The 13,783-nt window shown below is 41.8% G+C and overlaps 1 protein-coding gene across 5 annotated transcripts in view; it reads right to left on the minus strand.

Annotated features, from left to right (window-relative positions):
• Nucleotides 1-13,783, minus strand: part of ZMIZ1 (zinc finger MIZ-type containing 1) — a 350,003-nt gene that overhangs the window by 287,984 nt on the left and 48,236 nt on the right. For all 5 annotated transcript variants that reach the window (XM_027649681.1, XM_027649686.1, XM_027649679.1 and 2 more), the window contains exon 2: nt 13,102-13,251. The gene's annotated coding sequence lies outside the window, so the exon portion shown is untranslated. The remainder of the gene's footprint in view (nt 1-13,101; nt 13,252-13,783) is intronic.

The raw sequence follows: 13,783 nt of genomic DNA on the forward strand, positions 1-13,783 counted from the left end.
TTCCCTCTAATCCTTTAGAGTAATATAACTTCTGGTTAACACCAAATATCTAGTGATATCCTTGAAGGCAGCACTTAGCCCTATCCATGTATCTTGACATTAAGTGTTGCCAAATTTCTTTTCTTGCTATCACAGCTTAAGAAGATGAATCCAACAACAAGAGGAAAATGTCAGAAAACTTGATTGCTTACTAAGGATGTTCATACATGAGGATCTCTAAACTCTTCAGAGTTATATCAAATTTTACAGGCAACACAGTAACCACTCAAATCCCAAACAGCCAGAACTGGTGCCAGTCGAAGTAACCAAGGTTTTTTTCTTCACAGTTCATTAGCTGCCCCACAGCTCATCAACAGAAGAGCCCCTTGCAACCCCACACCACTTTCTCCCCTCACAGAGCCGTGGCCAACTCTTCAGGCAGCATCCTGGGCATTCTGCTGCTTCCACACTGATGACAAGGTGAATATGGTAGCATGGCCTCAAAGTATCACTTGAAAAAACAAAAGTACCCAAACCAACCCAACTATGAGACCCACCATTTTGACAGCCTGCTGCAGGACAGAAATCATCATAAATTTAAACACATGTAAGGTCGCTGCTTGCAGACAAAAGACAGGCTTATTTTGATTTGTCTTCCTGCTTTACCACTTCTCCCCTGTGAAAGATGTAAAAATTCTGGCAAGGGAAAGCTTGCACCAAACCAGGGGAATCTGTAACAAAACAGAGGCTGCCCAGGCACATGGTGCTCCCTCCCTGATGTCAATGTGCATGTAGAATATGTGGCATGTTTTCCACTTCCAAACCGAGTTCCCCATGGACCCCAGGAATATCCAAAGACAATCTTCTGTGGGGACACACAGCCAGGCCCTGAAATGAGTCCTCAGCCCCATGCCCAGCAGCTGTGCTCTGCTGCTGCAGCATATGCTCAAAGCTGGGGATTCAAGGCAGGAGCCAGAGCTGAACAGGGGACCTCAGGGCTCTCTGCCTCGGGTGGGGTGACCCCAGTGGCTTCCTTGTCAGGATGCAGAGGGCAAACACCAAGGAAAGGAGAGCTAATGGCAAGAACTGCAAATGTTGGTCACAAATATTTCATGTTCTTTCTATACACAATTAGTGTGTAGAAGGAATAAGTTGATATCAGCACTCTCATCTTCCATGTTTAGTTGCATTCCTTTTCTGCTATTTAACTCCTCCCATCTTAAAAACAAACAAACAAACAAAAGAACACAGTAAGAAAAAACCCAAATATCTGCCTTTATTTCTAAGTCAGGAATACTGCTTGGCTACAGTAACTTCAGGACCCAAAGTTGCAGTATGCTGAATTTTACCTTAATTTCTGATGCATCACATCAGTTTTAGACTGTTAACATCTCTCGATAACACTGATCTCTAGTTGTGCTAATTTTAGAAAAATCTGAGTCAATTCTGAAAACAGAACAAAACTATTGAAGCACCATAGATAAAGCTCAGTTAAAATCCTGTGCTGGCTTTTCTTAACTGATATTTGAAACCATACAACTCATCAATATTATGGATTAATATTGACTTTTACTCTTCAGCTCGCAGTATTTCTCCAGTTGTATTTAATGGCTATTACTACAATTATCTGCATTTTAATTTTTCGGCATTCAGATTTTTCTCCTACTCTCCCAACAGATTTTTTTATTTTTTTTTTGGCCCACTGCCCTTCCTCACAGTGTCCACAATCCGTGGAGAAGAGATTGCTGATGGCGTTATCACAGGCAAACAGAATGAAGCTAATGGTAACAGGCACTCCTTGCTAGGTAATTATTATAGGAGAAGGAATGCAAATGAGCCCTAATCTGTCTCACACAATGGCAGAGGTCTCGGATTTGCATTAAACCTTTTGCAGCTCTCCCAGATCGGGGACTCTGCAGATAACAATGCATCTGCAGCCCAGGCTGCTCGGGTGGTTATTACATTGTGCCCCCAGCAGGTACAGTGTCCCTGAATGACTCTCCCCTCCCCCTTTTTATCTCCTGTCCCCTCCTCCTTCCCTCCTTCCCCCCAGTTTTGCTGGAAAAAAAAAAAAAAGCTAATTGTGCGTGCCATTTGGCTTGATTCATGTTTACAATGAGGAAGAAAGCAGTGCTGCTTGGTAATTATAAGAGGCAAATGGACATCAGGAAATCTCCGTTCTATTCCCAGCTATGTCATTCACTTGCCAGAGAACTGCAGGAAAATAACTTTGTTTTTCTGTGCATCCATGTGTTCAGTTAGAAATACAGAGCTGGCATCTGAAGTGGCCCAACAGACTCTCATTTTACAGTGGCACCTGCTGAACACTTTCAGGAAGCAAATGCTAGACTTCACTTGAATCTAGGCTGAGCTCATGATAAGCCACCGTCCTTCAGAAGAACCAATGCCTGGATGTCAATTCCCCTTGTGGTAATAGGTTGTTAAGAATGATATTCTTTTCCAGCACTGTGGCCTGCTATAAAAACTTCTAAACCAACACCTGCCAGCTGGGGCCATGCTCAGTGCTCAAAGGTGTCTGCACAATAGCAGATCTTAACAGAAGAAGGTGTAGGAAATATGTTTGAGGTGCTCTGGTCTCAAGTCACACAGCACCAGGATAAGATTTCATTTTCCTAAAGCTCATCTTCTCTAGCTTCTTCCTCATGGCTTGTTTGGATCAGGAGCAAGGAAGTCAAATGTACTGAACCCTTCCTTCCTGAGAGGAGTCCCAGTTTGAGGTCAAACCTCCTTACCAGGATGTCAGGTGGAGCAGACTTTTTCCAACACTAGTGCCTTCCTTCCTGAACACTCATTTTCTCCTGAGACATTTTTTGTCAAACGGGATAAAATATAGAAATAAATTATTTTCAAAATTGATCTTCAGGAATCAAAGAATCTGCCACAAAAAACACAGACTAGAAAATGGAGACCACCAAACAATAAGTGGGCATGTAAAGTAACTTCTCAGCATACACACACACACAAAAAAAAACAAGACCAAAAACATACACATTTTATGTAAGGAATGGTTTCAAAAATCAAGAATAATCACAAAATTTATTTGCACATCATCACTACTATGCTAGTAGCACTTGTTTAGTTTTTATCTGAAACGCCATATGCAAAGACTTACATCTTGTAAATCTGTTATTAGGCAGGTGTCACACTAACTCAAATTAAAATAATTTCACAAATAAATAAAAGATACTTGCTACTAAATTACTGACATAAGGTATAAAGTAGCTACATTTAATTAAGGTGCACTAAGTACACAGGTACCAATGATGTCTGAAAAACCCCCAATTTAGATTCCTTATATCAAGGGGGTGGAGAAAAATAATCATAACTGGATTTTGCAAGCACCATGTGCAACTCTTTTAATTTATTTTCAATTTGAGACTGTATCGAACAACTTAAATTTGAGTCCCAACCATAGATGCACAGTCCTCTATGCCAGGTCTAGACTGAGATACTGAGGGAACCCCAAGAGCCAAAAAAATTGCAGCAGTCACCAAAAAATAGCACAGTGTCACATGACTAAATACCATCACTCTCAATTACACTATTCAGAGACATTAATCATCCACTGTATTTGCTCTGGAGACAGCTACACGCTTTGTTCTTTCTTCCATGAGGTTTTTTCTTCCTTTCTCAATCTACCACTGCCAATATTGGAAAGCAGTTCCTTTGGAAATCAGTTGTGGGTATTTTTAAAGCCTCTGTAGCTGTCTAGATTGGGTAAATACTGTAAATATAGCCCCTATTAAACTATGGCCAGAAATGAACAATTTTTTTTCAACAACAACAATAGGTAAAAAAACAGTTTCAGAAAGTGGTTTTTTAACTCGATGTAATAAGGTTATTTTTCAATAATCAAAGGTTTGCTCATTTCCATCTCATGGAGCAGTAGGTGGGGCAGTGCTACTTCTTTACACAGGTACTGGAGTATGCTGTGCTTGTCTCTGGGATCGTCTCAGATTGCTGGTATCCTCAAGCAACATTCATTACACCTAAACAATCAGTAGTTAGTTTAAAAACACACTTATTTTCAAACAATGCTGTGGCTTGTTATGACACTGAGGTTCTCTGAAAGAATCTTCTTCCATTTGCACTGACATTTAAGGTCCTTGCCACTTGGAAGGGCTGACATGGTACAATGTTATGAATGAACAATCTTTATATCAGAAAAGCAAAAGCTGTCTTGCACTGACTCGTTCCCATAAAACAAAGATTTTCAGTTATCTGGTTCATAAAGCTGCAAACATTTTCCTCTGTAATCTTTGTGCTAACTTTCCAACACTAAAAAGCACTCATTCAGAACACAAGATGGGGGTATTTTTAAATTATCAAGGCATGACAGGTATCAGAACCTACAGTTTACAATTCTAACATGCTCAGGTTCAGACTTGAGCACTGGTCTCTAGGTTGCTCCTTCCCAGTGACCAGTTACTGTCAACTGCCTACTGGTGCCATTTTTACGTGTGCATAAAAACCTTACTCCAAATCCAGATGTAGTTGTGGAGAGTCTGAGAGGCTCACCCTCATGTCGCTGCCAGATCAGCAAAAGCACCAGGGCAGAGAGAGTCAGGCAGGACAGCCCAAACCAATTTCACTGCCACCTGAACACACCGGGCTGACTCTGTCCGGGGGGGACGCAGCTATCTCACCCCTCCTGCCTGCAGAGGGTGGTGGTGGGGTGGTGGCCACCCCAGAAGACAGGGAACAGGGAGCACAGCCATCTTCATGGAGAACCACTGGTCACCCTGTGACCCTTGGCCCATCACTGAAGCCGTGCACTTCAGGACCACTCTCACATTAAGCATTAACTCAGCCAGTTCAGCTGTGTTGCCGAGTAGCCAGTCAAATATTTACAAGGTTTTTAGAAGGTGCGAGATTAACCTCATCCTCTCAGTGTAAAACCCAATGTCCATGATTTCATATGCTGTTTTGCATACCCAGAAGTTACAATTCTGAAGTTTTGAGACTCCCAACACAAAGTCGATAGAAAGAATAATCCAAACAGGAAAACTAAGAGGGACTCAATGCACACTGTAGACAAAATATTGGCACCACACACAGTGCTGGCAAGAAGAGCAGCATGCTGTGTTCCTAAGGCGGAGAGCAAGTAAAATCCAGCTCATAGAGCTGGTGATTGCAACTTCACCTGAACAGCAGCTTTCCCTTTGTCGAGTTCGTCTCTAGGTCACTTTATGGTAAAGGCAAAAATTGCCATTGCGCTTTCAAGGATCTCAACAGCTTTTCAGTCACCGCCCCCACCACCCCCCCTTCTCACCAGCCTTTTGAGAGTTTCCCTCTATAGCAGCATTCTGCGTTTCAGGGATTCAACCTTTCAACTGAAGCATGCGAGATCACTTATACTCTTGAACCGGTGGAGCTGCCAGCCTCCCCTTTGTTGCACAGGGATTTACACTTGAATGGCGCTGGGAAGCAAAGTCTTTTAAGGAAAGGCTGGTGGGGGGAAGACAATTTACTTGCCAGGATCCTGTTCTCAAATCACGTCCATCTACCAGCTCCACTTCTCCAGTTAACGTAACTACGTATCGAGTCGCTTGTTTGTAAGGAGTTTGCTGTGAGGTGACTTCTATGAAAAAATTGCTAATTTGAGTTTATTTCAACAAGGATATGCGTAGTCATAAGTGAAGTTCATTTCAAGTCTATATGTGGGCATTTAGATTAATTTAATTCAACCCAATTTAAAAGACGTCATTCTCTTAATCTGAGACTCATTTATATACTTCCTATTATAGCCCTGCCTTGCCATGCACATCGTATCCTATCTGAAGGCTTCTACAGCTTTTCAGGAGAGATACCAGGGAACACCACTACAGCACAGATGCACTGCAGGTCATTTGAACAAGAGTAGACAAGCCTGCTCCAGTTTAACAGAGAATGACACACTGGCTTCGGCCCTTCACCTAGGTATATACACCACCTTGGTGCATTTCTGTTCCTAAGTTGCAAGTGGGTAGATAAATACTGATTGGTTTCAGGCTACGTTTGCAGTTAGCAGGCAGTATCCTATTGCTGCCTTTTCAAACAGCGGCACTCTTTTGTAAAGCCACACAGTTTTTGTTTGTTTGCTTGCTTGCTTGGAAGCATAAAGCCTGCTATCCCCAAAGAAAAATAACAACATCCGAAGTATGGAAGCTGGCAAATGCTAATCTGGCATAGATAAAGATCTGTAAGGAACATTTCTTCTGTTTTTAAAATGTTATACCTGCTTCTGGTTTGATTCTATATTCTGAATTGGCCACATGCCAATGTGAAACTCTGTGAAACACACAGAGAGCACTGCCTGCAGAGTGAAGCAAGAAGGCCAGCACACTCCAGAGCTGGTGGCAAACCACAGTCCCCATGAAAACCACACGTGCCAGAGACCAAATATTTCGCATTTTGCTTACTGTTAATAAAGCTGCTTCACTTCATTAAAAGCAGTTTATCATTTTATCTACTCACTCTGATTAATTAGCCTCTAGTTAAAATGAATAAGCACTTGATTCGAGGATTCTATTAATATGTGACACCGGTGAACCACCACTTTCATACTTCTTCCATCCTTTTCCTTTTACTCTCCTCTCCCTATACGAAGTGTCTTATTAGGCTGTTCAGATTGACACCCCCAGTGTCACCTTTGAGGATACCACAAACACTTAGAGAGGTAAGGAAATACTCCAAAGTCCCAAACTCATCCAAGGCTCAGTTTCCCTGCTGGAATATACAGATGGATATAATCTACTTCTCACTGTAATTATGATCACAAGCTTGGAAAGAAATAGCATGGAAAGAAGAAAGAGCCAGGGAAACACATTGCGTTGCTGGGAACAGGGGAAAAACAACAGTACCATTGAAACATACAACTCATTTGTCTTTCCAGAATAAAATAATTTTAAGTAGGAAGCACAAACAGCAGTCAGTTTCATCAAAAACCTGACTTTCTTAGAGAGCGAAGAACTTTCTCCCAAGCCAAATACCATGTGCTGTATATGCATAAAGACAGCTTCTGCTACAGTATATGCCTACAGATTTCACAGTTGCATATGACCGCCAAAATCTCAATTCCTAGTAGCAAAAAACGTATGTTACCATTATTTAGCCAAGCATCTGAAGACTGAAATATATCATAGCTGCTCATTTTGCTGGCAAACAGTGCTTTGCTTCGTATACCTAATTTTCTTCTCGAGTCAATTGATTTTATGAATGTCACAAATACCCAAAGGTGTACAGGAAGCTTAAAAGAAACAAAACCAAACCAAATCTCAGACTTACACACCTTCCCTTTTTCTTCCTTTACCTTCCTTGAAATGTTAAGCATCCACTCTTCAGAACAATGCCCACAGGGGACAGAACGATCATTAGCCCTAGAACTGCAACAAATTCGTATTTTGAGGGAGGAGTGGAAGACAGGAAGCTGAGGAGAAGGGAAAATAAAAGTTCCTGGGTCATTCTAACATTTAGGTCTAATTTCCTTTTAATTATAGGTAGAATAATAAGGAAGTGAGTGGAAACTTTGCATTTATGCTACAAACGATTTAAGAGGTCTCTTTCAAGAGAATAGCTTGTTTAGGTTATGAATCACAGACTATAAGCACAAGCCTGAAATTCACAGTCCAGCCAGGCAAGGCTGTATGTGAGAAGGCACCAAAGGAAGATCTGGTTTACATCACACAGCAGGGCACTAAGTGACCATGAGTCACTGACGCACTTCATCTGGCTTTTAAGGACATCAGCACCAGATAAAAATGTTTCAGGACACATTTTACAAAGCACTTCCCAGTATAAATTTACCTGGCCCGTTCAAATCTGCACAGAATTTTCTAGACAAAATTCTTTCATGACAAAGCTTCTAGGATCAAGTATCTTCTGTCCTGCAGTTGGCATGATATTAGTCAGCTCTCTACTGTAGTTCCGGGGCTAACTGGAGTCTTCCCATGGGCTAAACCCAAAAGAGATGAGATAGGATGAATGATCCCCACCACCATCACCACCTGGGCTGCAAGTAGCACCCAGTCCTCACAACATCCCAGACAGCTCCACATTAAACCATTTGTATGCCAACACAGTAGAAGAGACAGACAAAACTGGAAAACATGATTTTGAAGTATCAACTCATGATTTTAGGTTCATGTTTTAAAATACTTGGTTTATGGATGAAAAATTCTGCTGGTTTGGATTTGTTCTTTTTTTATGAATGGCCAAATTATTGAAACATATAAGGAATTCACAGGCATCTTTGTGTAGCTGAAGGATGGGACAGTGTGCACCGAGATGGGTCATTCCCTAGCAGAAGAGGACAGTCATAACTTGCAAGGAAATAAGGCATTGCTACTTCAACACAGACTTTATTGCTGATTTGGGCCTTCCAGTTTTCTTTCAGAGGCACTGACAGGTAATGCAAATAAAAGCAAAATACTAAAACTTTCCACCTAGGCTAATATCTATGTGTTATACCTTGCTCCTCTCATTATGGATTAGCACCACAGGCTCTTGCAAAAACTCCTTCCTGTAGACTGGCTGTTTGTACTCCCAGGGCTCTTCAGCAGTCACTGCAAGCCACTCAAGTCAGAGAGTTCCTCCTAGAAGCCCTGCAAAGCTCCAGAGAACACAGGAAGCCACCTCAGTGCTCAGTACAATTACTTACACACCAGGGGTGATGGTGAGCAGATATCTGGCCTCCAGAAGCATCCCCTTCAACTCCTGGGAGTGGACGAAAAGAGGAGTCAAGCAGTGACCCAACTGCAGTTCATCAGGGTGGTAGGACAGGGAAGGATAGGAGGATTCAGCACAAGAGAACATGCTAGTCCATGTAGGACTTACTCTGAAATAAGAACACCCAGTTCTATATTCAGAAGTAGGTCTACACGTCTCAAACACGATGACTGTGAGGAGTAGCAAGAACTCCACTGCATTATGGACAACTAAGACAGGCAGACCATAACTCCTGAAACTACAGGAAAGCCAAGCAACCCAGAGTTAGCTCTGCAAACACTAAGAACTGAAGAGTTTTAACCAGGGACAACAAATGGTCATTGGCATAGCTACACTACAGGGTGGGGGGCACACACCACAAGGCAGTACCTCCTAGACCTCCATACAGATACAGACGCCCCAAGACAAGCCCTGGTAGTGTTCTCACCACCTCTCCCCAAAACCCTATTCACTTATATCTGTGGACCTGTAAAGTCTGTCCTCAGAAAAGGACTGACTCAGACAACTGAAAGAGTAGAAAACTGAAAATCATGGTTCTTACTACCATTTTAACCTATCTTCCTGTGCTAGATATGCTAAATTTTCACTCTGCCTCTTAATATTTTTTAGATCTTATATATGAAAGAAGTGATTTACAAGCAAGCTAATTTCAGCCCTGAACGCTCCACTTTCTCTACACTTAAAACCATGAAAGATGTTTAAAACCATCTTTTTGGAGGCAGAAAATAAGCATTTCACTTTCTGAAACCTACATGGTAAATGGATTCTAAACATAAAAATTACCTAAAAAATGCACTGTTGGCTGAGATGAAAATTATTTTTCCTTCTCCAATAAAGTTTGAGATTTAGGCCTTCTCCAATCAGAATAAAAAATTAATACCTGTAACGTTCATAAAATGAAAATCTGAAAAAAATCAAGGGTTTTACTAAAAAACAAGAGAGGGCTAGGCTCATTGTTAACAAAGTTAATTAAGTACTTAAAGACCTTGAGCAGTTGCAAAGTCCTGATTGAAAGCAGCAGACAGTTAAAGCTCTGCAAACTGAGAACTCTGGAAGAACCTGTCATCCTCTCATAAGGTGTAATATAGCTTTGACAGACGCTTCATTTTACTGAATACAGCTACTGAATGAGAAATCCTGACCCCAAACATCTCAAAGGATTTAAGGGAGAAAAAATCGAAGACTTGAAACAAACACATTGTTGAAATGCTCTACAAATGCTCAAGAGCTATGAACTTGATTTATATATGAAAAGAGAAATACAAATAATCAGGGTAAGCTTCCCACTGACAGGGAAGTTATTATAGGCATGCTGTTTAACACACAGTGTCACCCACCCAAAATGTTAGCTAGCAGCAGTGTCACCTTTCCTTTGGAGATGGTTCAGGTTGATACAAATAAGAGAGGAAAACAGGGAAATAATGAGGGAAATAAAAGTTCTTTCAAAAGTCAAGGCAAAACAGTCATACTAGATGCACTGATACAAAACATAATTTCTGAAAAAATCTGAACAAGAGGTATGGTTGCTCTATCAAGGAACAAAAAAATTTAAAATTATCTTTGCCCAGATTTAGCTAGGAGGAACTGGGGGAGAAAAGCATGGCATTAAAGGCAAAAAACAAAACACAGCAAACTGTGGTCCACTTGCCAGTCTGATCTTTTGTTGCCTTGTCCCTGCCCTGCCTCTCCCTCTCCCTCTCCTTTCTGACCCCTCTTCAACACTTCCAAACTGGGAAGGGGTCTATGCTTCCCCCCTCCCTCCACCTCTCCTGAACCTGCTCTAGTCCCACACACAGGCAAGAATTTCCTCTTGGTTTGGTTCTCAAATTTCACTGTCACATCAAGTCTCTCCTCCCAAAGCTTTTCACCCTGAGGACTACAGTCTGCATGATTGCATTTGATAATACAGACTCTGCTGCTTAAATGCCGTACATTTGCAGACAGTTAAAGCATGTTTTACAAAGGTACCGAAAAGGGGTTTAGCAACATACACTTCCTGAGCATGTACCTCGCTGCAGCAGCTGGAAAGGGACCCTGTTCAACATGGGACATTTTCCCTCTCCTCACCAGGATGAAAAGGGGCATACAGAGAGAAGGCATTTGTGCTGGAGCCGTTCCCAAGCCCTGGCTTCAGAGGGACACTTCGTCTGATGTGTTATAACTCAGGAAGCATATGCAGGAAAAGGATGAGGGGAGCAGCAAGCAGGGATTCCCCTCCAAATTTCCAGTGCCACGCAAGAGGGACAAACAGATATATCCAGTGAGAGAGAAATAGCAGTGGGTTGTGCACAACCTCTCAGCCGACCCTATGAATTAAGCAGTGGCCCTTGTCTCCACTGCACATCACTGCATAAGACATGTACTGGGAGGGAGACAATAACAAGAAGTGATGCCCACAATCCTGCAAAATAGCTCTGAAAGCTTGTGCTTCCCTCAGCCCCCAACCCAGGGAGTTTGAAGGCATTCAGAAACGGTACAAAAACTCAGCTGGAGCTACGAATCTTAATAGCAGCTTTCCTTCACACTTGCGGCTCAACCAAGCCTCCCACATCTCAGTGTGCCCCAAAATTTCCCGTTTCAAAGGAATTTTACAGAGCCTTCTCTTGTTTGGGAGAAAACAGGTTCAGAGGCCACAAGGCAGCTTCTGCAGGCTCCTCTCAGCATGCCACAGCATCAGTGGCAGAGGCAATGCCTGCCTGCAACAGCACAGGCAGCTGCATTCTTTAGTCTGGCACCAGTGAGGAAAGCTATCATCCATTTTTAAGTTAGATTCAAGGAACCAGCTGGGGACCAGCGATTGCCATTTTTGAAGTGCAGCATGAGGAGTGTAACCAGCCTTTCCATAGTAACGAAGATTAGCGGCCTTGAGTCTGACACTCCTCCTGCATTAAAAGATAGGAGACAAAGAGAGAGACAGGTAATTACATAGAAGGAGCCTTGGGGAAATTGCAAACTCCTTGAGAACCCTTTAGCTGGTCTGTGCGTTTCTTCTTGTCTCTGCTTTGGTTGAAGGTCTCCAAGAAACATTTGCCCATTAGATCATTAGCTTTACTGCAGAAGGTAGCCAGACAGCTGGTACTGGCTGTTCAATAAAGACTTAGCTTTCCTCTGCACCATCAAGAATGAGATGCAGAATGAGAAAGAGAACATCCCAAGGCACATTACCTGTCTGGAGCTCATCCTCGTTAAGTTAGTGTACTTAGTCAGTCTGAGGGGTCTGACAAATGAACTCTGACAAATCTCACTGGGGCAATTTAAGACGTTATTGCATCGCACTGTCATTCCAAACCCTTCACAAACGTTAGCACCACTGAGCAATCTGGTAGAAAAAGTTATATCTGGCACCTCCAATTCAGAACCTAGAAAGTTATCACAAACCACTTCCCAGCACTGGTTCAAGTTAAGACATCAACTGATAACCAGAACGGCTGAGGTCTACAGAGAAGATATTGCCTCCACTACAAGGAGCATTAATGTCTATCACAAAGATGGAATAGGAAATGACATCTCAAAGCACTGCAGCTCCTAAGCAAATATAAATCTAAACACTGAGGTTTGATACTAAAATACATATGCAGTTTATCTAACAAAGACTTGAGTCTACTCATGCAGCTCAGGATGCTCTGTGGATCAGCACTAATTTTTTGTACTTTACATATCCCTGACACATAAACTGAATTGCTTCAAGTGGAAGGACAGACATGGATTACATGTGGTTCACATCACCAGATAACTACAAAATTAAATTCCTCTCACCACCGCATTTTGCACTTTTCCCCAAAACTAAAAAAAGTCTGGAGAGGTGAAGAATTGCCATGTGTTTCCAACTCTTCACAAAAGCACACCATTCAGAGCTGCTGGGGTTCCAGCTAGTTCCTATCTTATCTGTCAGTAGTATAACCAGCCGCAAAACCGTGACAGACCCCAGAGAAGATGCCAGGTTTAAAACACAAATCAAAACAACTTCACAAGTGAAATGATCTATATTTATCTGGTCAGATGTACATGTACGGCAATAATAAAAGAAGCACTTTGAGACATTTCTTCAACTTGTCTTCTCCAGACCTAACTCACTGTCTTTCCATCTAAGCCGACATTCACGCAAAGATTTCGTCAATCAGTCTGCAATACAACAGTTTTACTTTTTTTTCTCTGCAAGCATTTAAAATGTATCTCATCATCTAGTTTTTCTCAAGGGACTGTATCCTACACTTACAAGTAAAGCGGGAAGCCCACAAAGCTTCTGTTTGCATTGCAGTGTTAGAAGGGCAATCCACATGAACCAGAAATTTGTCTAAACTCCATGTAGAGGAGCTTCTTCTACCATTCCCTTCCTATCCAGAAGGAGCAGAGCAGGCAAGACACCTTGAAAAGCAGATAACAATTACCTCTTACCTTTCTGAAGAGGCCGCCGCCAATTAGCACATTCCTGGAGCTTCTAATTCAGGCAAGAAGAAAGGAGGGGAGGGAAGAGGGGGAAAAAAAAAAAAAAAGAAAAAAAAAAAAAAGAGGGAGTTGTTTTCTTCCTCAGCACAACAGTATTTCCTAAGGGGTTGAAAAAAAAGAAGAAAAACGGAAATAAGTATTAGCATTTATGTTTTTCGAAGTGGCTACAGATTACAACACTTGTCTGGCAGAGCTACTGTGCCTCTCCTTCTGCAGTTCCAAAATCCCAACTTAGGGTGTCCTGTATTTTCTCCATCATCACCTTATCAAAATACGGAACATGAAGGTCAAGTCAGCTACTATTAAGAAAAGCAAAGTTAGATTCCTGGTAGAATGGGAAAAAGTCCTGTACTAGTTAAAGTCCTATTTGAAAATATTCTTGAGCACTTATTCTATAAAGTAAATATGCTTCAGTCAAGTTCACACCCACTTCTGTAAAAATTCAAATGAGCCACATTTACTATCAAAATAGTTGGCAAAAGGCAAATTCCAACATGCATACTGAACATACAGGTATATACGGACATTCGAGTGCTTATGCACTCTTCTCTGAAAGGATCATACCTGCAATTATGAGGTATTTGCAACTAATCAAAAGTTCTGTTCCTTTTTATGACAAGTACTCTTCTTA

This window comes from Corapipo altera, unplaced genomic scaffold (genome assembly GCF_003945725.1).
Source record: "Corapipo altera isolate COAL_440 unplaced genomic scaffold, ASM394572v1 53, whole genome shotgun sequence".
In the NCBI taxonomy this organism is placed as follows: domain Eukaryota; kingdom Metazoa; phylum Chordata; class Aves; order Passeriformes; family Pipridae; genus Corapipo; species Corapipo altera.